Source organism: Manis pentadactyla, chromosome 3 (assembly GCF_030020395.1).
Source record: "Manis pentadactyla isolate mManPen7 chromosome 3, mManPen7.hap1, whole genome shotgun sequence".
NCBI classification, from domain to species: Eukaryota; Metazoa; Chordata; class Mammalia; order Pholidota; family Manidae; genus Manis; species Manis pentadactyla.
In genome coordinates, this window is record NC_080021.1 from 99,077,288 (window position 1) to 99,103,211 (window position 25,924).

Sequence of the window (25,924 nt, forward strand, 5' to 3'; positions counted from 1 at the left end):
TACACACTCCACTTAATCCAGTTGTTAAAATTTAATGTAAGCAGAAGATCTCAGAAATTCAGAGAAAGGGAAAATTTTCAAGTCATATCCCAAGGAATGAGAATCAGACTGACATTGAACTTCTTATCAGCTAGAAGATGATGGAGCTCTATTTTCAAAGTTCTGAGAAAAAAATATTACCATGAACTTGGAATTCTATACCAAACCAGATTATCAATTAATTAAACATTAGGTACACTTAGGACGTGAGGGCGAAAAAAAGATATACAACAACAAAAAAAATTTCAGATACTACAAAGTATGGCAAGCTAAAGAATGATCCCCCACAAAATATCCACATCCAATCTCTGGAACCTGTGAATGCACCCTACATGGCAAAAGGAATTTGCTAATATGATTAAGAATCATGAGAATGAGATGGGGAGATTATTCTCAATCATGCAGGTGGGCCCAATATAGTCACACGTCACCTTATCAAATAGGTCAAAGGAGAAAGTAGGAGATACAACAACAGAAGAAAGCAGTTGGAATCATGTGAGGAAAGGATCATGAACCAAGGAGAGGAGACAACCACCAAAACATAGAAGATGCAAGGAAAAGGATTCTCCCCAAGTGGCTCCAGAAGGAACCAGCGGCGTTAACACTTTGACTTTAGCCCAAGGAAACTGATTCCAGACTCTTGGCCTGCAGAACTAAGAGAATGAATTCATGTTGTTTAAAACCTCCAAGTTATGTGATGACTTGTTATAGCAACCACACGAAGCTAATACAGTGATCCAAAGTTTACTGCATATGCAATGTTTCTTTTAAAAAGAATTTGAAGGAGGAAGGGATTAAAGATGGTGGTGTGAGAGGTGAGACAGAAGCTTCCTCCTAATACTGCATATAATAGGAAAATATAATTGATACAACTAAACCTGAAAGAGCATCAGGAAAGAGGACTGCGCCAGACTGCATACACCTGGAGAAAAGAGCAGACCTCAAGGAAAAGGGTAACGTACCAAATCTGTGGCCCGGAAGGACCCAAGCCCTTCCCCCACACCAGCTCACCAGCGGGAGGAAGAGAAACTGAGCGGGGAGGGAGCAGAAGCCTGGGACTGCTGAATACCTAACTCTGGAGACCTGCTCTGGGAGCACAAATCTACATTTTATGGTGCTTTCATGATACTCTCACGAATAAGGGGTAGGAAAACTAAGAAAGGCAGAATTCCTGGAGAGATTGAGATTTCAGGTGCTTCTGGAAAGCAGGGATCCTTATCCGGCGGCTCTGGGACAAAAGCTTATACCTCTGTGCTCAGCCAACTGGTTCAGGCAGTGGAGACCGTCATAGCAGCCAGGAAGCAGGAAAAAGATCTTTCCCCCCTCCAGGCACCAATACCACTCCCCTGTGACCCTGGACATTGCTTCAGGGGCTCAGCAACTCCAGAGAATAGAGCTTCTCGACACTAGAGAGTGCCACACACAAATATGAAACGCCAAAGAAACCTGGTTCAGAGTAAAATTAATATAACTCCTGAGTAAGATGACATGGACCTCATCAAGCTTCCTGAAAGGGAGGTCAAAATAAAAATCATTAACATGCTCATGGAGGAACAGAAAGATATTCAAGAACTCAGGAATGAATTCCAGAAGGAGATCCAGTCCTTGAAGAGCACAATGCATGGTATTAAAAGCAGATTAGACATGGTGAAGATGATAAACGAAACATGAACTAGAGAAGAGGAGTAAAAAGAAGCTGAGGTACACAGAGAAAAAGGATCTTTAAGAATGAAACAATAAAGAGAGAACTGTGTGACCAAACCAAACAGAACAATATTTGCATTATAGGGGTACAAGAAAAAGAAGAGACAGAGAAAGGGATAGAAAGTGTCCTTGAGGAGGTAATTGCTGAATACTTCCCCAATCTGGGGAAGGAGATACTCTCTAAGGCCATGGAGATCCACATATCTACGAACACAAGGGGACCAAGGAAGACAAAACCAACACATACAGTAATTAAAATGGCAAAGATCAAGGATAAGGACAGACTGCTAAAAACAGCCAGAGAGAGAAATAAGATCACATACAAAGGAAAGCCCATCAGACAATCATCAGTCTTCTCAGCAGAAACTTTACAGGCCAGAAGGGAGTGGCAAGAAGTATTTAATGCAATGAAGCAGAAGGGCCGGGAACCAAGATTACTTTATCCAGCAAGATCATCATTTAAATTTGAAGGAGGGATTAAACAATTTTCAGATAAGCAAAAGCTGAGAGAATTTACCTCCCAAAAACCATCTCTACAGACTATTTTGGAGGAACTGCTATAGATGGAGGTATTCCTAAGGCTTAATAGCTGTCACAAGAGGTAATAAAACCACAGTAAAGAAAGGAGAACAGCTAATTACTAAGCAAATGCAAAATTAAATCAGCTATCCCCAAAGTCAATCAAGGGATAGACAAAGAGTACAGAATATGATACCTAATATATGAACAATGGAAGAGGAAGAAAAAGGTAGAGAAAAAGAAAAGAACTTTTAGATTGTGCTTGTAATAGCATATTAAGTTAGTTAAGTGAGACTCTTAGATAGTAAGGAAGTTAACCTTGAACCTTTGGTAACCAAGAATCTAAAGTCTGGAATGGCAATAAGTACATATCTATCAATAATCACCCTAAATGCAAATGGATTGAATGAACCAATCAAAAGATATAGAGTCAATGAATGGATAAAAAAACAAGACCCATCTATATGCTGCCTACAAGGGACTCACTTTAAACCCAAAGACATACACAGACTAAAAGTGAAAGGATGGAAAAAGATATTTCAGGCAACTAATAGAGAGAAAAAAGCAGTAGTTGCAGTACTTGTATCACACAAAATAGACTTCAAAACAAAGAAAGTCACAAGAGACAAAGAAGGACATTACATAATGATAAACGGGTCAATCCAACAAGAAGATATAATCATTATAAAAACCTATGCACCCAATACAGGAGCAGCTACATACATGAAACAAACACTAACAGAATTAAAAGGGGAAATAGAATGCAATGCATTCATTCTAGGAGACTTCAACACTCCACTCATTCTGAAGGACAGATCAACCAGACAGAAAATAAGTAAGGAGACAGAGGCACTGAACAACACATTAGAACAGATGGACCTAACAGACATCTACAGAACTCTACACCCAAAAGTAGCAGAATGCACACGGAACATTTTCAAGAATAGATCATATACTAGGCCACAAAAAGAGCCTCAGTAAATTTAAAAAGATTGAAATTGTACCAACCAGTTTCTCAGACCACAAAGGTATGAAACTAGAAATAAATTACGCAAAGAAAATGAAAAATCCCACAAACACATGGAGGCTTCACAGCGTGCTCCTAAATACCCAATGGATCAATGACCAAATAAAACAGAGATCAAGCAATATATGGGGACCAATGACAAAAATAATTCAACACTGCAAAATCTGTGGGGTGCAGCGAAGGCTGTGCTAAGAGGAAAGTATACTGCAATACAGGCCTACCTCAGGAAAGAAGAACAATCCCATATAAGCAGTCTAAACTCAAAATTAACGAAACTAGAAAAAGAAGAACAAATGAGGCCCAAAGTCAGTAGAAGGAGGGACATAATAAAGATTAGAGCAGAAATAAATTAAATTGAGAAGAATAAAACAATGGAAAGAATCAATGAAAACAAGAGCTAGTTCTTCAAGAAAATAAACAAAATACATAAATCCAAAGTGAGACTTATCAAGAAAAAAAGAGAGTCTACTCACATGAACAGAATCAAAAATGAGAAAGGAAAAAATCACTAAGGACACCACAGAAATACAGAGAATTATTAGACAATACTATGAAAAACTATATGCTAACAAACTGGATAACCTACAAGAAATGGACAACTTTCTAGAAAAATACAACCTTCCAAGGCCGACCAAGGAAGAAACAGAAAATATGAACAGACCAATTACCAGCAACAATATTGAACTGGTAATCAAAAACCTACCTAAGAACAAAATCCCTGGACCAGATGGCTTCACTCCTGAATTTTATCAAACATTTAGTGAAGACCTAATATCCATTCTCCTTATAGTTTTCCAAAGAGTAGAAGAAGAGGGAATACTTCCAAACTCATACTATGAAGCCAGCATCACTCCAATAGCAAAACAAGGCAAACACATCACAAAAAGAAGAAAATTACAGACCAATATCCCTGATGAACATAGACACAAAAATACTCAACAAAATATTAGCAAATCAATTTTCAAAAATACATCAAAAAGATCATCCATCATGATCAAGTAGGATTTATTCCAGGGATGCAAGGACGGTACAACATTTGAAAGTCCATCCACATCATCCACCACATCAACAAAAAGAAGGACCAAAACCACATGATCATCTCCATAGATGCTGAAGAAGCATTTCACAAAATTCAACATCCATTCATGATAAAAACTCTCATCAAAATGGGTATAGAGGGTAAGTACCTAAACATAATAAAGGCCATATATGACAAACGCACAGCCTACATGATACTTAACAGCGAGAAGCTGAAAGCTATTCCTTTAAGACTAGAAACAAGACAAGGATGCCCTCTCTTCCACTTTTATTCAACATAGTTCTGGAGGTCTAAGTCATGGCAATCAGACAACACAAAGAAATAAAAGGCATCCAGATAGGCAAGGAAGAAGTCAAACTGTCCCTCTTTGCAGAAGACATGATATTGGACATGAACAACCCTAAAGAATACACTCCAAAATCACTAGATCTAATATCTGAATTCAGCAAAGTAGCAGGATACAAAATTAACACACAGAAATCTGTTGCATTCCTATACACTAACGATGAACTAGGAGAAAGAGAAATCAGGAGAACAATTCCATTCACAACTGCATCAAAAAGAATAAAATACTTAGGAATAAACCTAACCAAGGAAGTGAAAGACCATTACCCTGAAAACTATGGGACACTCTTAAGAAAACACTAATAAATGGAAATTCATACCATGCTCTCAGCTAGGAAGAATTAATATTGTCAAAATGGCCATCCTGCCTAAAGCAATCTACAGATTCAATGCAATCCCTATCAAAATATCTACAGCATTCTTCAATGAACTAGATCAAGTAGCTCTAAAATTCATACGGAATGACAAAAGACCCAGAATAGCCAAAGGAATCCTGAGAAGGAAGAATAAAGCATGGGGAATTATGCTCCCTGACTTCAAGCTCTACTACAAAGCCACAGTATTCAAGACAATTTGGTACTGCCACAAGAACAGACCCTAGACCAGTGGAACAGAATAGAGAGTCCAGATATAAACTCAAGCATATATGCTCAATTAATATATGATAAAGAAGCCATGGATATCCAATGGGGAAATGACAGCATCTTCAACAGCTGGTGTTGGCAAAACTGGACAGCTACATGTAAGAGAACAAAACTGGATTGCTGTCTAACCCCATACACAAAAGTAAACTCAAAATGGATCAAAGACCTGAATGTAAGTCACAAAACCATAAAACTCTTAGAAAAAAAATATAGGCAAAAATCTCTTGGACATGAACATGAGCAACTTCTTCATGAACATATCTCCCTGGGCAAGGGAAACAAAAGCAAAAATTAACCAGTGCGACTATATCAAACTAAAAAGCTTCTTCACAGCAAAGGACACCATCAGTAGAACAAAAAGGCATCCTACAGTATGGAAGAATATATTCATAAATGAAATGTCTGATAAGGGGTTGACATCCAAATTATATAAAGAGCTCACACACCTCAACAAACAAAAAGCAAATAAGTCAATTAAAAAATGGGCAGAGGAGCTGAACAGACACTTCTCCAAAGGAGAAATTCAGATGACCAATAGGCACATGAAAAGATGCTCCACATCACTAATCATCAGAGAAATGCAAATTAAAACCACAATGAGATATCACCTCACACCAGTTAGGATGGTCAACATCCAAAAGACAAACAACAAATGTTGGCAAGGATGTGGAGAAAGGGGAACCCTCTTACACTGCTGGTGGGAATGTAAACTAGTTCAACCATTGTGGAAAGCAGTACGGAGGTTTCTCAAAAAACTCGAAATAGAAATACCATTTGACCCAGGAATTCCACTCCTAGGAATTTACCCTAAGAATGCAGCAGCCCAGTTTGAAAAAGACACATGCACTCCTACGTTTATCGCAGCACTATTTACAATAGCCAAGAAATGGAAGCAACCTAAGTGTCCATCAGGAGATGAATAGATAAAGAAGATGTGGTACATATACACAATGGAGTATTATTCGGCCATATGAAGAAAACAAATCCTACCATTTGCAACAACATGGATGGAGCTACAGGGTATTATGCTTAGTGAAATAAGCCAGGTGGAGAAAGACAAGTACCAAATGATTTCACTCATCTGTGGAGTATAAGAACAGAGAAAACTGAAGAAACAATACAGCAGCAGACTCACAGAACCCAAGAATTGACTAACAGTTACCAAAGGAAAAGGGACTGGGGTGGGTGGGTGGGAAGGGAGGGCTAAGGGGGAAAAGGGGGCATTATGATTAGCACACATAATGTGGTGGGGAGACACAGGAAAGGCAATATATACAGAGAAGACAAGTAATGATTCTATAGCATCTTACTATGCTGATGGACAATAACTGTAATGGGGTATGTGTGAGGGACTTGATAATGGGGGGAGTCTAATAACCATAATGTTGTTCAAGTAATTGTACATTAATGATATCAAAAAAAAAAAAAGGCAGAGGAGCTGAACAGACACTTCTCCAAAGAAGAAATTCAGATGGCCAACAGGCACATGAACAAACGCTCCACATTGCTAATCATCAGAGAAATGCAAATTAAAACCACAATGAGATATCACCTCACACCAGTTAGGAAGGCCAACATCCAAAAGACAAACAACAACAAATGTTGGTGAGGTTGTGGAGAAAGGGGAACCCTCCTACACTGCTGGTGGGAAGGTAAACTAGTTCAACCATTGTGGAAAGCAATTTGGAGGTTCCTCAAAAAACTAAAAATAGAAATACCATTTGACCCAGGAATTCCACTCCTAGGAATTTACCCTAAGAATGCAGCAGCCCAGTCTGAAAAAGACAGATGCACCCCTATGTTTATTGCAGCTCTATTTACAATAGCCAAGATATGGAAGCAACCTAAGTGCCCATCAGTAGATGAATGGATAAAGAAGATGTGGTACATATACAAAATGGAATGGTATTTGGCCATAAGAAAGAAAATATCTTACCATTTGCAACAACATGGAGCTTGAGGACATTATGCTCAATGAAAAAAGCCAGGTAGAGAAAGAAAAATGCCATTTGTGGAGTATAACAATGAAGCAAAACTCAAGGAACAAAATAGCAGCAGACTCAGAGACTCCAAGAAGGAACTACTGGTGACCAAAGGGGAGGGGTGTGGGAGGTCGGGTGGGGAGGGAGGGAGAAGGGGATTGAGGGTATTATGTTTCATACACATGGTGTGGGGGATCACGGGGAGAACAGTGTAGCAGAGAGAAGGCACATAGTGAATCTGTGGCATCTTGCTGCACTGATTGACAGTGACTGCATTGGGGTATGGGTGGGGACTTGATAATATGGGTAAGTGTAGTAGTAGTAACCACATTGTTTTTTCATGTGAAACCTTCATAAGAGTGTATATCAATTACACCTTAATAAGAAATTTAAAAACAAAAACAAAATTTGGTAACATTTGTGCTTAAATTCTGACTGATTAAAATAACTTGTTTATTACATTCTCTCTTGATATGATTACAATCACACCATATCAACTACTGACCTACATCCTTCATCAGAATTTAGAATCCTGAAAAATCATGAATTTGTTTAGTGTGTATCATGTTTTCCAATAATCACCGCCTAGTAATTCAGTAGCCAAAGAACAAAGGTTTTGCCATTATATGAAGACATCAATATTCATTAAAACAGACTGATCTTTGCAGGTATGGTGATGGAAATTTGCAAACTTGTTTAATTAAAGATCAAACACCTATTAAATGTTAGTCATTAATAATAGTAATATAATAATAATAATAGAACAAAAGGAATTTGAGAATGTATCACAGAAAAACAAAACAACAGAAAAAATTAACAAAGACTCTCACCTTTTCCAAACTTTAGTCAGGCTCCTCTCCACTGGGCCTTATCCTGTCTTTGGCCTCCCCAGCCCAGCTATAGCAAGAATCCTGCTAAGTCAGTTTAGCATGAATCCCCCAGACCCTTGAGAGCTAATACCCCTTATGTCAGCAGATTTATCATCCCCTACCTTTGTGACCACCGTGGCCTGCTTTTACCAAGAATCCTGTTAAGTTGGTTTAGAAGGATCTTCCCTACCCCCTTGATGTCTGTCCTCTTAGCAATTTTCCATCCAGTGAATCCTTCACTCTGCTTCTTGGTTATAAATCCCAGTCCTTATAGTACTTGGTGTTGAGCCCAATCTCTCTCCCCTATTCCAACAGTCTTGACACTTATAGCAATAGTCCTGAATAAAATCTTCTTTACTGTTTTAACAAATATCAAAATAATTTTTTCTTTAACAGAATCAAAAAGAGGGGCAGACGCAGAACCCATTAAATCTCAGAAGAGTAAAATTAGACATATCCAGATGCCAACTGTATAGCTGCCTAGATAGAGGCCAGCCTACATTAGAATAGGGAGCACAAAGTGTCCTCAAGAAGAAAGTAGATGGTCTTAGTGATTACATATGAAAAACACCAAAAGAAGGTGAGAGGACTGTCAGACATCACAGAATGAGCAAAACAGAAAGTGATAAACACCACAGTTCAAGATGAAGAAATAGACAAAGGGCTGGAAATTTTTGATATGTGGGAAGTGAATTAACTTAATCTTGACACTTTCAACATTAGGATTATATTTCCTTTCTACAAACCTCATCATACTAGTTGAGGTTAAATGATACTGACATCATTGATTATATGGTATTGACATTATTATGATTATATAAGAATTTTATTGCTTTAAATGTTCATAATCAACTATAGACAAAGTGTCCAAAACTGAACTCTGATCTGCACAGACACACCCCACCATCCAACCCTAAACCCCATTCCTACAAGCAGCTACTGTTACCTACCAAAATATTCTCCACACTCCACAAAAATCTGCATGTATGCATGCACACACACATAAATTTAAATCTCCCTTTTCTATTCAAAAACTAGAACCAGTCTATAAATAATTTTGCACCTTACCCTTTTTCGTTTAAAAGTACATCTTGGAGAATGCACATTATCAATACCTATAGATCTTTGCAGGGGCGCAGCAATAAAGGTTTAGCAACCAGTTGTCAGAGGGGAGTAGTAGAAGCTGTGAGCCTTGGCTGTGGCATATGCCAACACCATACTGCAAATTCTCCCACTATGGTAACCAATCTCCAGCTACCACTGTGGTGCCACTGAACAGGGTTTGGACCCAAATACATCCGTGATCTACCTCAACTTTTTTCAAAGCTGTAAAGTTTTCTAATGCATTAACACAATTTATTCAATCAGTCCTCTCTTTGGAATTTGAACTAAATAAACTGAGAGAGTCAATTTGTAATGGGAGTTTAAGATGAAGCATCATGAGGTAAAGAGCTTAGTAGGCCATGGCAACCAGAGGCAAGCTGAAAAAAATGGGAAAGCAAAAACTACCAGTAAGCTGACAAAAAGCTGCAAGGAGAGGAAAACAGCACAGCAAAGCAGCAGCTGCATCAGAGGGACCTTTCAGCCTAAAACAGAGACAGAGTGGCCAGCCCCAAACTTGCTGCCTGTTTCAGTTCCTCATGGCTTCATTTCCCGCTCAGTTTATTCATATAGATAATGCTTTTTGTTTTTTCCCTGAAATAATCTGAGTAAGTTATTCATGTGTATGATTTGAGTTGCTTAATTCCATCTCATCTTTCAACAAAGAGAGACCCTAAGTATCAAAACCGCCAAAGCAATTGTTTCAACTACTGGTGATCACTTTCTTAGCATACTATGAACTAAGACATATCAAAAATAAAGATTATTTTAACGGTAAAATCTTAGTAGGCACCACTGCTAAAAATCTTCACTTATTTTGCTATGCTCTAGATACAGTGCTCAGAGGAGGAATAAGCAGAGTTAAGCAGAACACTAAAACACAACTAAAAACAAGCAAGCAAATAAAATAAAGGAAGATGTAGCAGTCCACAAAAAACCTGAAATTCCACTTATTTTACTTGTCCATTCTTCATGCGATGAAATTAAATTTGGACACCTAGAAGTTACATCTACATGCCTTCCCCTGCAAGAAAGCTTATTCAGAAAGAGCACCGGGGATACGGAGATACCCTAAGCCTCAGTCCCCATCTGGTGGTCCTAGTGAGAACTAGCTCAAGATCTCCTGTCACTTTTATTGCCCTCTGGGAGGTCTTCTGTAATCCAAAACTCCTTCACACACCAGCCAAGTTCCATTTCCATCTCCTATAACCCAGTTAATTTCATGTTAAAACAAATGTCTTGTCAAAAAATGCACAACTCCCAAAACCCACTTATCTCCTTCTTCCTTCCCCCACTAGTGTAATAATCTTAGAAAAATCATTTGGCTTCCTTTCCTCTTTCTCATGTTCACTTGGGAACAAGACAATAGCAAAAGATTCTGATGTTAGCTGCATTTGTAAAAATAGTATAAATAATCACAATCAAGGAAGGGACAGCTAAAGGCTGAAAGCTACATACTTGGAAGAAACATTACTATAAACCCAAAGTCCTCAGAAAAGCCCAGATTACCTCTTACCACACAAGTATCAATGTAATACCTTCATATTTTTCTGGTTTAACATGCATTGTCTGATATAATAAAAGCGTTCAAAAAATAAATAAGCCTAAATGCTCTTCAATTTTAGCCTTTATTGTATCAGTGTAAATAAATATGATGTATACCTTTCCATTCAAAATATTTTTACTACATCGTCATCAGCCTGATACCAATATTTTCTATTATATCATACTTTAAATGAATTGTTTTCAATTTTTCATTAAATTTGCCAAACACATTTCTTCAAACAAATTCTTATACAGAAGCCCACCTGCCAAGCAAAGAGGGTGAGTGGGGCTGAGGAGAGAGGTAGCCAAGTCCCTAGCCTGACCTCCCCCTTTCCTCAAGGAACCCCCAGCACTGCTGCGGATGCTGGTGTGACACAGACGGAGCAAGACGCACTCATCGGTTTTCTTGTCACCACCAACCAATGCCACCTCGACCTCCCTTCCCAGAGTCCCCTACAACTATCCAGGTCCCTCTCCCCTTTTTACAAGTAGAAAGATCGACATTTTAGATTGGAAGGTTTGTAATCACACATTTTTAAAACCTTTCTGAACAGGGCACATCTCTAATATTTTAAACAAAGAGCACCCAGCATCAGGTAGATACTTACTATTTCTAAACTAATAAACTATTTAAAATTATAGTCTTAACAACAATCCCTGGGCATACTTCTATTACTTGCTTCTTAATTTCTAAAGAGATGAAACAAAAAAAATATGAAGTCCTAAAAGCAATTACCAACAAAGATTCATTACAATAGAGAAGTTTTGGGGTTTTTTCTCTCAAATTTAATCGTGAATTATAGGCTGCTTCTAGCTGTTCTGCCTTACCACTGCCCACTGCCACAAAAGCAGAACTGGCCACTGCTCCTTTTGATCCACTGTACTTTCAAACTGATTAATGTATCAATTTATTTTTTAAAGTAGATTTACAAGCTATTTTCCAGGTATACATTCACTGCAAAAGGTATACCTCTGCTAAAGATTCCTGGCTTCCTCTTAGATTTTTTTTTTGTTTTTTAACATTCTGTTTCAAGGTGGCGCTTAAATTTTAAGACCCTAAACTTCAGACACGAGAAGGTACAATCTATTTGATCAGCACTTCTGATGATTTACAAGTTCTTCATATCCATTAAGTAAGGAACTACATATTCAGATAGACAGACGGACAGACAGACAGACAGACAGACAGACAGACAGACAGACAGACAGATGAAATGTAGAAGGTTCTCAAAAGATGAAGAAAACCAGAGGCTTGTTTGTTATATATTTTCCAGCCTACTCTTGGCTCTGACCCTTGGTCCGGCTTCCCAGTCTACTCACGAAACTTCACAGCCTTGCATCCATTCCCTAAAAGTCCTGTTCATTTGGCTGCACGTGCTTCCATCATGCTTCGGGTCCATGTGGGGTGACTTCAGCTAGAGTGACATCTGGGACTCTTTCCCCACTCTTCCTTCACTCCTTCCAGGGAGGCAAATGACTTTTAGGGTTACCTTGGCTGAGCTCTCCCTCCCTGTGTCTGGGAGCTCGCACTGACCTGCTCCCCTGCAGGAAGACACCCGTGCTGAGGGGTGCTCTGGGACCACTCAGCTGTGCCAGTCACCCAGGGGGTTAGTCTGTCCAAGTCAAGACAGGTTAAGAAGCCCCCTTCACTTCAGATCTAATATCATGTCCTTCATTCAGCCAACAGAGAAGCCACTGTGATTTCCATCTGTCAGTCCCCTGTGCCTTACTTTCCAAGGAGTAGTATAGCAGGAGCACTAGTTCCCCAGAACTTCTGAAATCAGACTAGTAACTCCTAAGTTTATGTGTAAGATGATTCACAGAAAAAAAGGATATGAAATGAGTAACAACACTTAAAAACCGTTACTACTGATGAGAAACATAATTTCTAGTTGCTGAATATGAGTGTAATTCCCACTTTGGGGGCCAGGGTTGAATTGCCAAAAGATACTTAGAACCAAGGGAACCATGAGTCATTTTACATACTTAAACCCGCCTACAGTTGCTGACAAACTCAAGATTATACCTTAGCTGCTTTTCCAGCAGTATAATAGATGACACAAAACTGGTTTGTAACAATTCCTTCTTTGTGGACACTTTATAACCTGTTTGGTGAGAGTTCACTATGTGGCAAACAGTCTGCTGGGCATTTACTACGCATAATCTCATGTAATCTTCCCAACAACCTACTCTGTGAGTTTTATGACTGTCCCGTTTACATACTGGGAGCCTGAGTTATGGAGAGGTTAAGCAATTCAGGTCCTATAGGAAGTAAGTGGCAGAATAGGCCTTAAGTTCAGGCTGTCTGACTTCAAAGCCCTTTTTCTGACCACCAAGCTCTTTTGCTAAAGTGTAAGTGGATTGATCTTTTTATATTTCTTCTCATCCCTGCTAGATCTTACATTTCTTTCCTTAGAAATGTATTTATCTATGATTCTTGTGAATTCTTTAACTAGCTGTGTTTTTTGAGTTCCAGTAGCCTTCCAATCTTTTCACACTAACTTGTCTATTTGTGCAAAATGGAAACCAATGGTACTGTATAGAACCTACAAATGATCTATCTATCTGTATGGAATATTCTCTGTGATCATAAGCAATTGTACCTCCTCTATTTGTTTTAATTTGTGTATTTTAGGATGGTAAAGGAAATGATCAGAAACACACACAAAAAAACTGACAGAATGATCACCAAAAGGATACTAAAGCTAACTTTGCTTAAAATATTTTATGCTTTCAGTAGATACTAAAGCAAATGCCTTCACAAGTAATTTCTATGATTACAGAAAGAATTCTGTTGAATCCACTTCATTTACTTGCACAACTCTTTCATCTCCATCTGAACTGTAAGCATGCAGTATTTATTACAATAAAAGTTTGGATTAAATTCAGCCCAATGGATATGGATAAGAAATGATGCAATTACAGCAAATTCCTATAGGCCAGAGGTAAGACGAAGGGGACAGAAGAGAATTCATAGACTGCTCACCCTAATATTAAGTAACTAATTCCACAGATAGTGTGGCAAGCCCTATTCTCAACACAAAGGTTAAGTTTTTTACTCTTAAAATTGAAAATGATACACAAAAATCAAACTGTGCCCCAAACTGGCATACAAAAACAGTAACTTAGTATTACCTAGGACAACTGGTTAGCACACAGGAAGAATTGTATTAATAAATGAACAAAAAGTATGAGCTACACAAGTTTAATCCTTAAACTTGGTCCCTGAATTTGGTTAATTAAACTGCAACATAGGTTCAAACTGGAACATAAGACCATCAAAAACCAGCAATTTGAGATATAATAAATATAATAAATATATATAAATATATAATATATATCATTCACTTTGTCATTCATTTAATCATCTAAAAAAAGAGAGAGGGGGAGAGTGCCCTAAGTTTCAAGCACAGCACCACATAGCTCTTAAAATTACCACTGCATTCAACAGCTCACCTAACAATTCCTAAAAACACTGTATATAAGTATCTCACATGTAGGTTAATATGATACATATTCTTTACACTGTTACTGTTATTGTGCTAATAATGTTGTGTTATCTTATGGTGAGCTGTATAATAACAAAACATCCAAAGTGCTATACAAAGATGGAAGTCGCTGATCAGGAGACTACATAAATTCAGTACCAACTAAGAGCCTGGTTCATAAACCTAACATTTTTCTGTACAACTTAAATGTTTTATGGATATTATTTATTTCATTTAATGACCATGCATCAAAACTATGAGGTAGATATCATTATTGTTCATTTGACAGACAAGAAAATTGTTAGGTTAATTAAACAGCTACGATCACACAGCCCTGAAATTACAGAAGTGGCATACAGACAGACCAAGGCAATCGGGCTCTAGAGCACTCTTAATCACTCCGCATGGTCTCGCAGCGAATACAATGGCAAGCAAATGAACACAAGTTTATGAAGAGAATCTGTCAACAGGAATCCTTAAAGTAGCATTAAATAGGGGCAAAAGGCCAAGAAAATGCCCTCTCGTCAACAGGAAGCCAAGGTGTTTCTGAATAGAAATGAGGCCATAAAATGAAGGCTAGTCAAGAAGGAAGAATAGTTCACTTTTTAAGAGCTCACATTTGATCTTTTTTTATCCTTCAGGCACTGTGCTATGTACAAATACCATCTCATTTAATATTCAGACAGTCCTATTATCATTTAGATTTTACAGATGAGAAAAATGAAACTTAGAGGCCAAGCAGATTGTCCCAGGCTACATCAGTGTCAGAGCCTCAATTCAAACCGACATCTGGAAGGTTCCAAAGTCTGTCCCTTGTCCACTACGCTACAGAGGTTGAGAGAGAGAGAGAGGACGTCATGTGTCTATAAGCTACCAAGAAACTAGTGCACAGAAAATGGGTTAGCTGATTTCAGTGTGCTCAAATCTCTATGTGCTGGTTCTATTTCCACAATTGAACAACCTATTCCAGTAAGAAGAAAAACCTTCCTAGATCTGAAAATGATGACTTCCCCAAATTACCCATTCCTGCATACTTTCAAATTGCCAAGTTTCCAAAGTTTCACTCCACTGATAACCATAAAGCTGTCACAGAGCTTGAAGGGTACAAAAGGCATTTTCATAGTATCTGATAATTATGAATAAGTAAGCAAATTTTTCCAAATAAATGTTAAATTGGGGCAGCTAAATATTGTTTTCATGTACAATTAAACTTATTTTTTTTTATGCTTTACTAGTTACCAACTGAGACCCTGGGACAGGAAACAGGGAACATGGGCTCCTCACCAGTGGTTTTTAGTCTTTGATTTATACTTGCTATTCAATATAATCCACTCCCTACATTTATTTTTTTAAACCCTTTTCAACCACAGCTTTACTTTTTTTCTGTATACATCACATACGTTCTTCAGTATATAAAACTTAATAAAATAGTGTTTCCAACACATCCACCACTGGCAATTTGTACTATGTAAATACTGTACAAACATTTTAGTATTTCCCTGACAAAAACATCTCAATAAAACAAAAAAGGTATTATTCACAGAAGCTAAAGGAATAGGGAGTCAATTTATTAAGCCATTGAGGCACAGCTGCTTCATACAACATCCACTAACTGAAATTACTGTAGCAATTCAATCTGAATATTATCTTAGAATATAAATATGTATAAATTAAAGTAAGAGCAAATACCTTCACAAATTCTTAACTCCTGACTTTTACAAACACCAAAATAGAAGTAAGAGCATTTTCAAGCTGAGTTAGAGAAAAATCAGCATTGTAGTACATTAATATTGTTAGGTAAAAAGATAAACATGAGAAGCCAGGGAAGAGGAGGATAAGGCTCAAGGAAAAATACCATGCAAACTCTGCCCAGCTAGGGGGCCCCCCATGAAGACAACAAAGCAACAAAGGTTTGCAGGGAGATTAATTTCCTTGCCTACTGGGACCAGGCCAAACCAGTCCCAACCTGATCCCAGTGGATGCAATTGAAAAAAACTAAGAACTGCCCAAACCACACCTCATCATGGGAAAGGACAGGAGACTGAGAGGGATGGCTATGTGGATGGACCTGTCAATCAAATGACCACACCTTGTCAAACAAAGAGGGTGCTGCCTAGCCAGAATGCAATATATAGGCCTCCTGCCTAACAATGAAGGCCTTTGTCTACCTTTACTCTAGCCCACTCTTCTCTTGAAGTGCATTCAAATAAAACTTTTGCTCTATTTAACTACTATGTCTCTGCCTTTAAATTCTTTGTTTTGACAGGACAAGAACCAAGAAGAACAAACTCAACCAGCAACAATATTACCATATTTTCCATAAATAACTGTCTAGGACCATAAAACAAATCTCTTTATTTTTGGTATTCTGCTGGTTACCAGCAGGGTAAGTAATAAAGTTTCCTAAGCTTTATACTGAGCCAAATTTTGAAAAATAATTCTAAAATGAGCCACAATCTGTGAAGCCATGTGCTTATTCAGCGGTGTTGTTGGAGGGCCAGCCATGTGCTCAGGACGATGAGGTGCAAGGGGATAATCAGGAAACCTGCCCAAGAGAGCCAGGGAGCTCTGACCCAGAGGAGTCGGGGGTGGGGGGTGGGGGGGGCACATGCCCTTTGTGATAAAGGCTTCAGGAGCAGCAACGTGCTATAAGGACACCCAGAAGGAGTGATCAACTCTGGCTGGGGGAGTCGAAAAGACCTGAAAAAGGAGATGACATTTTATTTGACAATGTCAAATATTTCCTTAGTCTTGAAACTCACTGTCTAAATTATATAACGTTCGCTCAGTTCTACTTCCCTTGCTATTTTTTCTCAGTATTCCGTATAAATTCCTTCCCTTCTGCTTTGAATATGAGGTTCCCTAGAATTTGTTCATTAGGATTTGTCCTCTTTTCAGCCCTGGCATTTGAACATTTTAAATATTTCATCAGTTTCAACACCGGAGCAACTCCTAGAGGCCATAACATATAACCATCCAATGGGGGAGTGAAACAAAAAATGAAACAGAAAATTTAATGGCCTCAAAAAGAAACCAAGTAGTATTTTGGAAGTATTTCTGAATTGAGGGATCTGCTGAGGCAACACAATATAAACCTTCTAGATGTGATCTACAGAAGTCTTAAATGATAAGTCACCAAAACTGTGCTGACACCTCAAGTTACTCCAATACCAAACAATAAAACAATTGATCGTCAGCTACAGTGGAAAACCAAACCAAACCAAAACCAAACAAACAAACAAAATAATACCCCCCAACACACAAAACCTATGAACAAAAAAAGGCTGGAATGAAATACACCAAAATGTTAACAAACATTTTAACCTCTAAGAGAAGGAAATATGGATTTTATTAAACTTCAATAATTTTTTTCTGAATGATCAAGAATAAGCATATATTATTTTTATTTTAAAATATATTTTTTAAGAATATAAAGAAATATCACATTAGTACTCAAGTTAGAAAAATTTTTTAATTTTTTCCCAGATATGTTAAGCTTTTAATAAAGTAAGCGTGCTGCCTGGAAAACAAACTTGCAGCCCAGTTTGCTTATGAGGTTTTAGATAGACAGCTATAAAACAATTTTTGAAGAAAGTCATCTATAGTCATTAAAATAATTCTGCTGTATCTCTGTGAATACCTAAAAATTCCACTTGGAATACCCAGTACTCAGTCATACAAGTGAATGAAGATCAGATTAAGAATATAAATACCAACTTTCTCTTCGAAAAACAAGATGGACTAAATTTTCTGATATCCCTAATTCATCAGTTACTGAGCACCATTTATTGCTACTGTATCTAGCTACTTACTGGGAATACAAATATGGATAAAACATAGCTCCTCAAGAAAATCAAAGTCTCTTAAGGGAGTCAGATGCATAAAGAATCCTTAAATAAAGTGATACATGCCCCTTAATAGATATCTTTTTTAAATGCTACAGAGAAGCTAATAGGAAAAAAGCGAAATCAGAAAAAGACAATCTACAAGTCAACATTTGACCCAGACCTTAAAAGAACGGTAGAAACTCACCATCTGGACAAGAAGCGAAAGCTGTGATGTCTTAATAAAAAGCTTAAGTCCGCAGCAACAGGCACATCTATTTCCAAAGGACCCATCTCAACAGTCACGTTGGGTAGGAAAGACAAGCCTCAAACTTTTATCATTTTTCCTTCCCCTTTTTTTTTCACAATATCCCAACCTACCACATGTGGTACAGAAGGTAATCCTTTGGAGCAAATGTGAAATGTATGCAGGAAAATCAGAAAAGAAGACTTAGGGATTAGAAATTAGTTTGAGGCCATAAAGAAGGTGAAAGAAACTCGGTGAAAATTTAACAACTCATGTTTTGGTATTACTAACATATCATTATTACCTGGGTATTCCTTCATTATTCAGACCTAATTGACTAAGATAACAGCAACTGTAAGACTTTTTTTAATGATACAAATTCTGCTCAAAAAGTGAATTTTAAAAACAAATCTAAGTACATCCAAATATGTATTCCTTCAGTATTATAAAACACATATACAATCTACCATATGTATTATCTTCTCAAAATTGAATATATTTGAGAAAAAGAGCAGTAATAGAATATAGATTTCCAACGAAACTTGCACAATTATACTTAAGATTATTATTTTTTTAAATAATTTTACATGCAACTGATCCTTGAAACTTTGAGGAAAAGGATGCTGCTGGGCTCCAGGCAACATCTTGTCCGAAGATTCTGAAAACGTAAATTCTGTTCTTTTATGGTAACCTGTCATCCTGTCCCCATCCCAATGCCTCACACTCAATTACCTGGCCACAGACTTAGACATAGGTTCAATCAGATTCTATATTATATCCTTACACAGCAATCAAAGAAACATTTTAAACAAGTGAGTAAGTGGAGGGAGAGGTGGTGGAGTCGCTTCCAAAGTACTGTACTTGATGAGTTATGCCAATCTCCCCATACTCCAAAGACTGACTATAGCAACACTTTTTACATGAAAGATCTGCCATCCTTGGAAATGGAAATGGAAAACATTACTTAGAAAGCACTGTCTCCAACTCACTGAATAAAGCGTCTGAACTACAGAATGCATTTATAACCAACCCAAATTCCTTTTAGAAGTAAATAAGCATGACAAACTTCTTAATGCAGCAAAAAAGACTGGAAACAACATAAGTATCTATCAATTCAGCTAAATTATGTACCAGCTGGATTCATTTCCAAGATATATTTTAAGTAGAAAAATAAAAAGGCAAGGTTTGGAATAGTACATGTAACACATCATTGGGGAATGGGGTATACACAAATAAACGAAGTTACACTGGTTGTACTGGGGTAGATTACAACCAGGTGGCTGAAAGGAAAGGACCTTATTTTTCACTGGATAACCTTTAGTACACTTTGAGTTGTTCACCGTGTTCATGTACCAACTTATCAAAGTATAAAAACAGCATTTTTAGCAATTGTAAAGATAATTGACATTTGAAGAAAAATCCCTCCTAAGGAAAAGGTTGAAGATTTACTACTACTTCAACACAAGTGAGTTACTTCTACACAAGCCAACATTCCCTTCTCTACCACACCCTTATTTTAGCCTCCAGTAGCCTGAAATATAGGAGGGTCAAGTATAAGGTTATATCAGCTTTTTCTGATAGAATGCCTTCACCTTCCAGTTTTCTTGTCTGCTCTAAAAGAAGGAAAGGAAGAACATACATTCAAAGAGAGGAACTATGCTAAGTGTACAACTTCTCTCCTGTGACCAAAAGAAAGCCAGTTAGTACTTTCTCCTCCAGCAGGCCATGCAGACAGGGGGGCTGTCCCTGTGCAGAAAGAGGAGACTAGGTAATATGCAACTATATTCTTACTTTCTCAGTATATGAATAGAAAACCAGGCCCAGAGAAACATATCCTTATCCACTTCAATAATTTATAAAACGGCCAACACTTCACTAAGAATTGCAAAAATTAAAGGATACTATAAACACTAAAGTCATTACATTTTATACTGTTTTGAAAGAATCTAAAGCAGCACTTAGTAAGAATAAGCCAAATAACAAAATTTATAGGAGAATCTGCCTAAGCAGATCACACTACAACCTTCTCGATCGATTCACTTACCAGATGAGATTTTCACTGCTGACAAATCTGGGTTGTTTTGAAATGGGTATCTTATAGGACTTTCATTTATAGTGTTTTTGAAATGCCTTTAAAGCCTTTAAAGGGTATTTTTTTTCCTTTAAACTCACACTTTCCATATGACACTGATCTTCCCAACTGTAGTTTTACAAATAGCAGTACTTTTTAAGAATCTAAATTTAATAAACTTGCTGACAAATAAATTACACTCTTGTCATTGTGAATTGTAAGCTACTTTAACTGACCATTTTTCAACCAGCCAATCTCATGAGTTCTTTGCTGCTTCTGCCATTTCACAAACTCACTATGTGCAAGGCTCTTTTCAAGAACTGAGACACACAGATCATTATTAAGATACAAAACCTGCCCTAAAGGTGTATACAACCTCATAAATGAATAAAAGAACCCTCACTCTACAAGATGTGTTCACCACAGGACCTTGTCAGCAATGAGGGAGAGGCAAAAGTAAAAACAATTCTTCTTATAGCACATCACACATAGGGGACAGTTTATGTTACAGTGCAAACTGTTTCTAACGGGACTAGAAAACTATAGAGCATTTAATGAATTAATTATAAAAGGTAATTATCTGAAGATAGAAAAGAGCTTTAGATAATTTTTGTTCGTTTCAGTATTATAAATGGGTCAATTTGAATTTTTATGCTAGGAGATCCCTTCAGTTTGAGGGATATTCCTCTAGAAAGAATCTAAGCACATCCAGAAATCAGAAACTCAAATTCTTGACAAGGGTACTGAAATGCCAACAGAAACTGAAGTTACTTGCCTACTTCCTTTTAAATGCTACCAAACACCATAAATCTTTTGGAAAACATGGTTATCTTTATTCATAACATGCTTTAAAAAGGGCCTTTCTACTGAATGTCTGGAATGTGTGTATATATGGAAACACACAAACCCTAGCTTTCCCAAAAACCTAGTTTCACAACAGTCTGATGAATTCATTTAAGAAGTTAAAATGAAATCAGTAATCCAAAAAGTTATGTGCATCCCTATGTTTATCGCTGCATTATTTACAGTAGCCAAGATATGGAAGCAACCGAAATGTCCATCTATAGATGAATGGATAAAGAAGATGTACAAAATGGAATATTATTCAGCCATAAAAAAGAAATCCTGCCATTTGCAGTAAAATGGAAGAATTTAGAGGGTATTATGCTCAGTGAAACAGGCCAGGAGGAGAAAGACAAATACCATAAGATTTCATTTATTTGTGGAATATAAAAACAAAGCAAAACAGACGGAACAAAACAGCAGTAGACTCATAGATACTGAGAAGGGACTGCTGGTTACTGCAAGGGAGGGGAAACAGTAGAGGGTAGGGGTAGAGAGAGTGAGGGGAGTAAAGGGGCACAAAAATCTCAATCATAATATAAGCTGGTTATAGGGATGGTAGTACAATATGGAGAATGTAGCCAATTGTTCTGTAATATTTTTCTATGTTAACAGACAGTAACTGCACTAGCGGGGGTGAGGATTTAATAATGGGGTTAACTGTTGAACCACTGTGTTGTATATTTGAAACTAACATATATTAAGATTGTATAACAATACTTCAATAAAAAAATAAAATCAATACTGTTCCACAAAATTAGTCCATATACCAGTAATTTTACTTCATTTCTGATTTTGTTTTTGTCCAATTCAACAAAAATTTTAATAACTGTTCTATTTCTTATTGATATAAATTTGAGCAAGTCACAACATGAATGAGCTTCAATCTCCTTACTTGTAAAAGAGAAATAATGATAATAGCAACTAAGGCATTAGCTGGCATTTATTATATGTCTACTATGTGTCGGGGACTATTCTAAGCAGATCTTCTCAAGCATATGACCATATGCAAAGTCAAAGAGCCCTATGGGGTAATCACTATCAACAAATCACAAATAGGAAAGGAAGGCATTCATTATTTCCCAAACATTGTGTGGCAAGTGACAAAGCAGCCTAGACATTCTAAATCAAGAAGCCACACTCTAAATCGTAAAATATGGGTGACTAAAACTTTTTAAATATCTCCTGCCCAACTTGTAAAATTTTTGTGAACATCACATTTAACTGGACTCCTAAAAGCATTTTAAAACTTTAAGTGCTATATAAGCATAAAATATTTATTAATTATTAAGTCTTAAGGACAAGATTGATAAAACTGACTGTGAAGGTATCTAAGAAAAAATAAAAATAGAAAATAAAGTCAAAGGATTTGAAAGGAACCTTAACATATAGCTGCTCAACCTCCCACAAATGATGAGATCCCCTCTATAACATTTGTATTAAGTGATCATCTAATTTCTCCTTAATGCTTCCAGAGGTGCTTAATTTTTCCACAAGCTCACAAGTCAGCATTCCATACTAAAATGTTATAATTATTAGAAATTTCTTCCTTTTAGTTCCAAACAAAATCAGGCTTTCCACGACAGGCCTACAAACACAAATTACTGAGATATCCATACTGTTAACACACAACATCTTATTTAAATAAGGTCCCCTTTGAAATTTGAGAAGCAAATTCACCATAATACCCCAGAAAAAGTCTAATGTGAAGAGAATAACCACTCTATTACCTCCCTTAATATGTAACCAAAGCATTCACTTTTCTTTTCTGGCTGGCAGGTCAATTTTATGGGCTTATATTGAGTATATACTTAATAAGAATATCTCAGTCATCTCTCAGGAGCTATGACAATCTCAGTGTAGAACTTGAATTTCACCATTTACAACCTTTTTTTTTTCCATTTGGTCCATTATTCTAGCCTGGAAAGGTCTTGGTAAATCTTAACTTCACAACCTTACTTTGTAACCTCTCCCTTCCTTCATAAATCCAACATTTTTAACTAAATTCTCATCCTAGCCATTGAAAAACTGCTGAATAAGCTAAGACCCTAGAAAACACTGGCAAACATCTTATTCAGACTAACATAAGTAAGTTAATTTAGATATGGCCCATCAATCAACTATAAAATCCTTACATGACCTATCACTTATAGTATATGGTGGCATCATAGAGGACTTCATAAAATACCTTTCTGATACCAAATAAAATCTATCTCCAGAAAGGTTGGTTCAAGATGGCAGTGTGGGAAGATCTCACACTCTTTCCCTCCCACAAATACAACAAATATAAATATACAACTACATGTGGAATAATTTTCTTTCAATTAGACTAGAGAAGTAGATGAACAGAGCCTCCAAAACAGAGGACAAAAAGCAGCATGGAGATGGGTAGGAGAGGCAGAAACACTGTCTTGCCAAAAAAAATGGCAATCCACAATCGGGAGGGATTTAAAAAATACAGAACTTTTCCCTGAACGGTGAGGGATTTGTGTTCCACATCAGACACCCCAACCCTTAGATCCTGTACAGAAGAGATGAGCCCCCTAAATGCCAGGCATTGAAGGCCAATGGGATTATGCCCAGGAAAAACACAGAATTGTAGGTAACTTGCTCTTAGAGGGCTCGTGTGCAGACTCACTTGCCCCAGGGCCCAGCACAAAAACACCAATTTGAAAAGCACCCAAACCATATGTGAAGGAGATACACTTACTAATCTTAAAGTACCTGCCAGAGAAGCAAGAAAATGTTGGGACTTTCTCCAGGAACATCGACACTGATAGGAACCATATATGCAATCTTATCCTGCTTGATAAATGTTGATGCTGGTGGGTGCCATTTTGGAGCTATCCTTTTAACCTGCTACAACTGGTAAGTGTGCTCAGTTGAGACCCTGCCCACCCGTGCAGCACCAACATAGTACTACCACAGCAAAAGGATGCTCACAGCCCACACAAGAGATGCCCCTTGAGTGCCTAGCTCTGGCAGTCAGAGGGGACTGTATTTCTGTACTCCACATGACATCTTCTACACAAAACTGCTCCTTCAAGATTGGGAGAGGTAGTTGATTTGCCTGATATATAGAAATGAACACAGATAGTAAGGCAACATGAGGAGACAGAATTATGTTCCAGATGAAAGACTAAGACAAAACATCAGAAAAGGACATTAATGAAATGGAGATAAGTAACCTAGGTAATAAAGTGTTCAAAGTAATGGTCAAAAAAATGCTCAGTGAATTCAGTTGAAGAATGGATGAATACAGTGAGATCCTCAGCAAAGACAGAAAATATGAGAGTACCAAATAGAAGTTATAGAGCTGAAGAACATGGTAACGAAACTGAAAAATATACTAGAAGCATTCTATAGCAGACTGGAAGAAACTAAAGATCAGATCAGTGAGCTGGAGACAAAGCAATAGAACTCAGCCAGACAGAGTAAAAGAAGGAAAAATAATTCTTAAAAATGAAGATAACTAAGGCACCTCTGGGAAAACATCAACTGAAATAACATGTGCATTATAGAGGTCACAGCAGGAGAAGGGAGAAAGGGCTAGAAAACTTCTCTGAAGAAATAATGTCTGAAAACTTCCTTAATCTGGGGAAGGAAACAGATATACAGGTCCAGGAAGCCTAGAAGGTTCCAAATAAGATTAACCAAAAGAGATCCACACCAACATATATTATAACTAAAATGTTAAAGATATAACTAAAGAAAGTTAAAGATAAAGAGAGAAAATCTTAAAAGCAACAACAGAAAAACAACTTATTACCCACAAGGGAAACCCCGTAAGTCATTCAGCAGATTTTTCAGCAAAAACTTCGCAAGCCAGAAAAGAGTGGCAAAACATATTCAAAGTTCTGAAAGAAAAAACTTCCAAGCAAGAATTCAATACCAGGCAAGGTTATCATTCAGAATTTAAGGAGAATTTCCCAAGTAAGCAAAACCAGAAGAGTTCATCACTGCTAAATCAGCCTTACAACAAATGTTAAAGGGATTTCCCAAAACTGAAAAGATATGTAATAATAAGAAAACACAAAAGCATCTAGAACTCTCCTATGGTGCTAATGAGAATATGAAATGGTACAGCCACACTAGAAAAGAGTGGAAGTACCTTATAAAGTTAAACATGAACTTTACTATAACACCAGCAATCCCACTTTTCGGTATTTACCCAAAGAAAAACATGTACTCCTAAAGTTTTTTAGGTGAATATTAATAGAAGCCCTATTCATAATAGCCAAAGACTAGACACAGACCAACTGTCCAGGAACTGGTGAATGGGTAAGCAAATTACAGCTAATCCTTGTTTTAGAATACTACTCAACAACAAAGGAACAAATTACTAATACATGTAACAACATGAATAAAGAAAGTCAAACACAAAAGACTTCATAATGTATGGCTCCATTTATATGAAATTCTAAATCTGAAAAACTAAAAAACTGGGAGATATCATCTCACATGTTTAACAATCACTATAATTTAAATTTTTATTCTTATTACACTGAAACATCTTGCTGTTTTTGGAGAATCTCTAAATGTATGCTCCAATTTGCCACTTCTAGGCTGTTACAAAAATCAAATAGCTAAATTTATGTGAACAGTAAGAAAAATAATCACCAATAAGCTCTGAGTGA

At 37.1% G+C, this 25,924-nt stretch overlaps 1 protein-coding gene across 3 annotated transcripts in view; it reads right to left on the reverse strand.

Moving 5' to 3' along the window:
- The window catches only part of USP6NL (USP6 N-terminal like), a 218,951-nt gene that overhangs the window by 108,489 nt on the left and 84,538 nt on the right, over window positions 1–25,924 (reverse strand). The window lies entirely within an intron of this gene.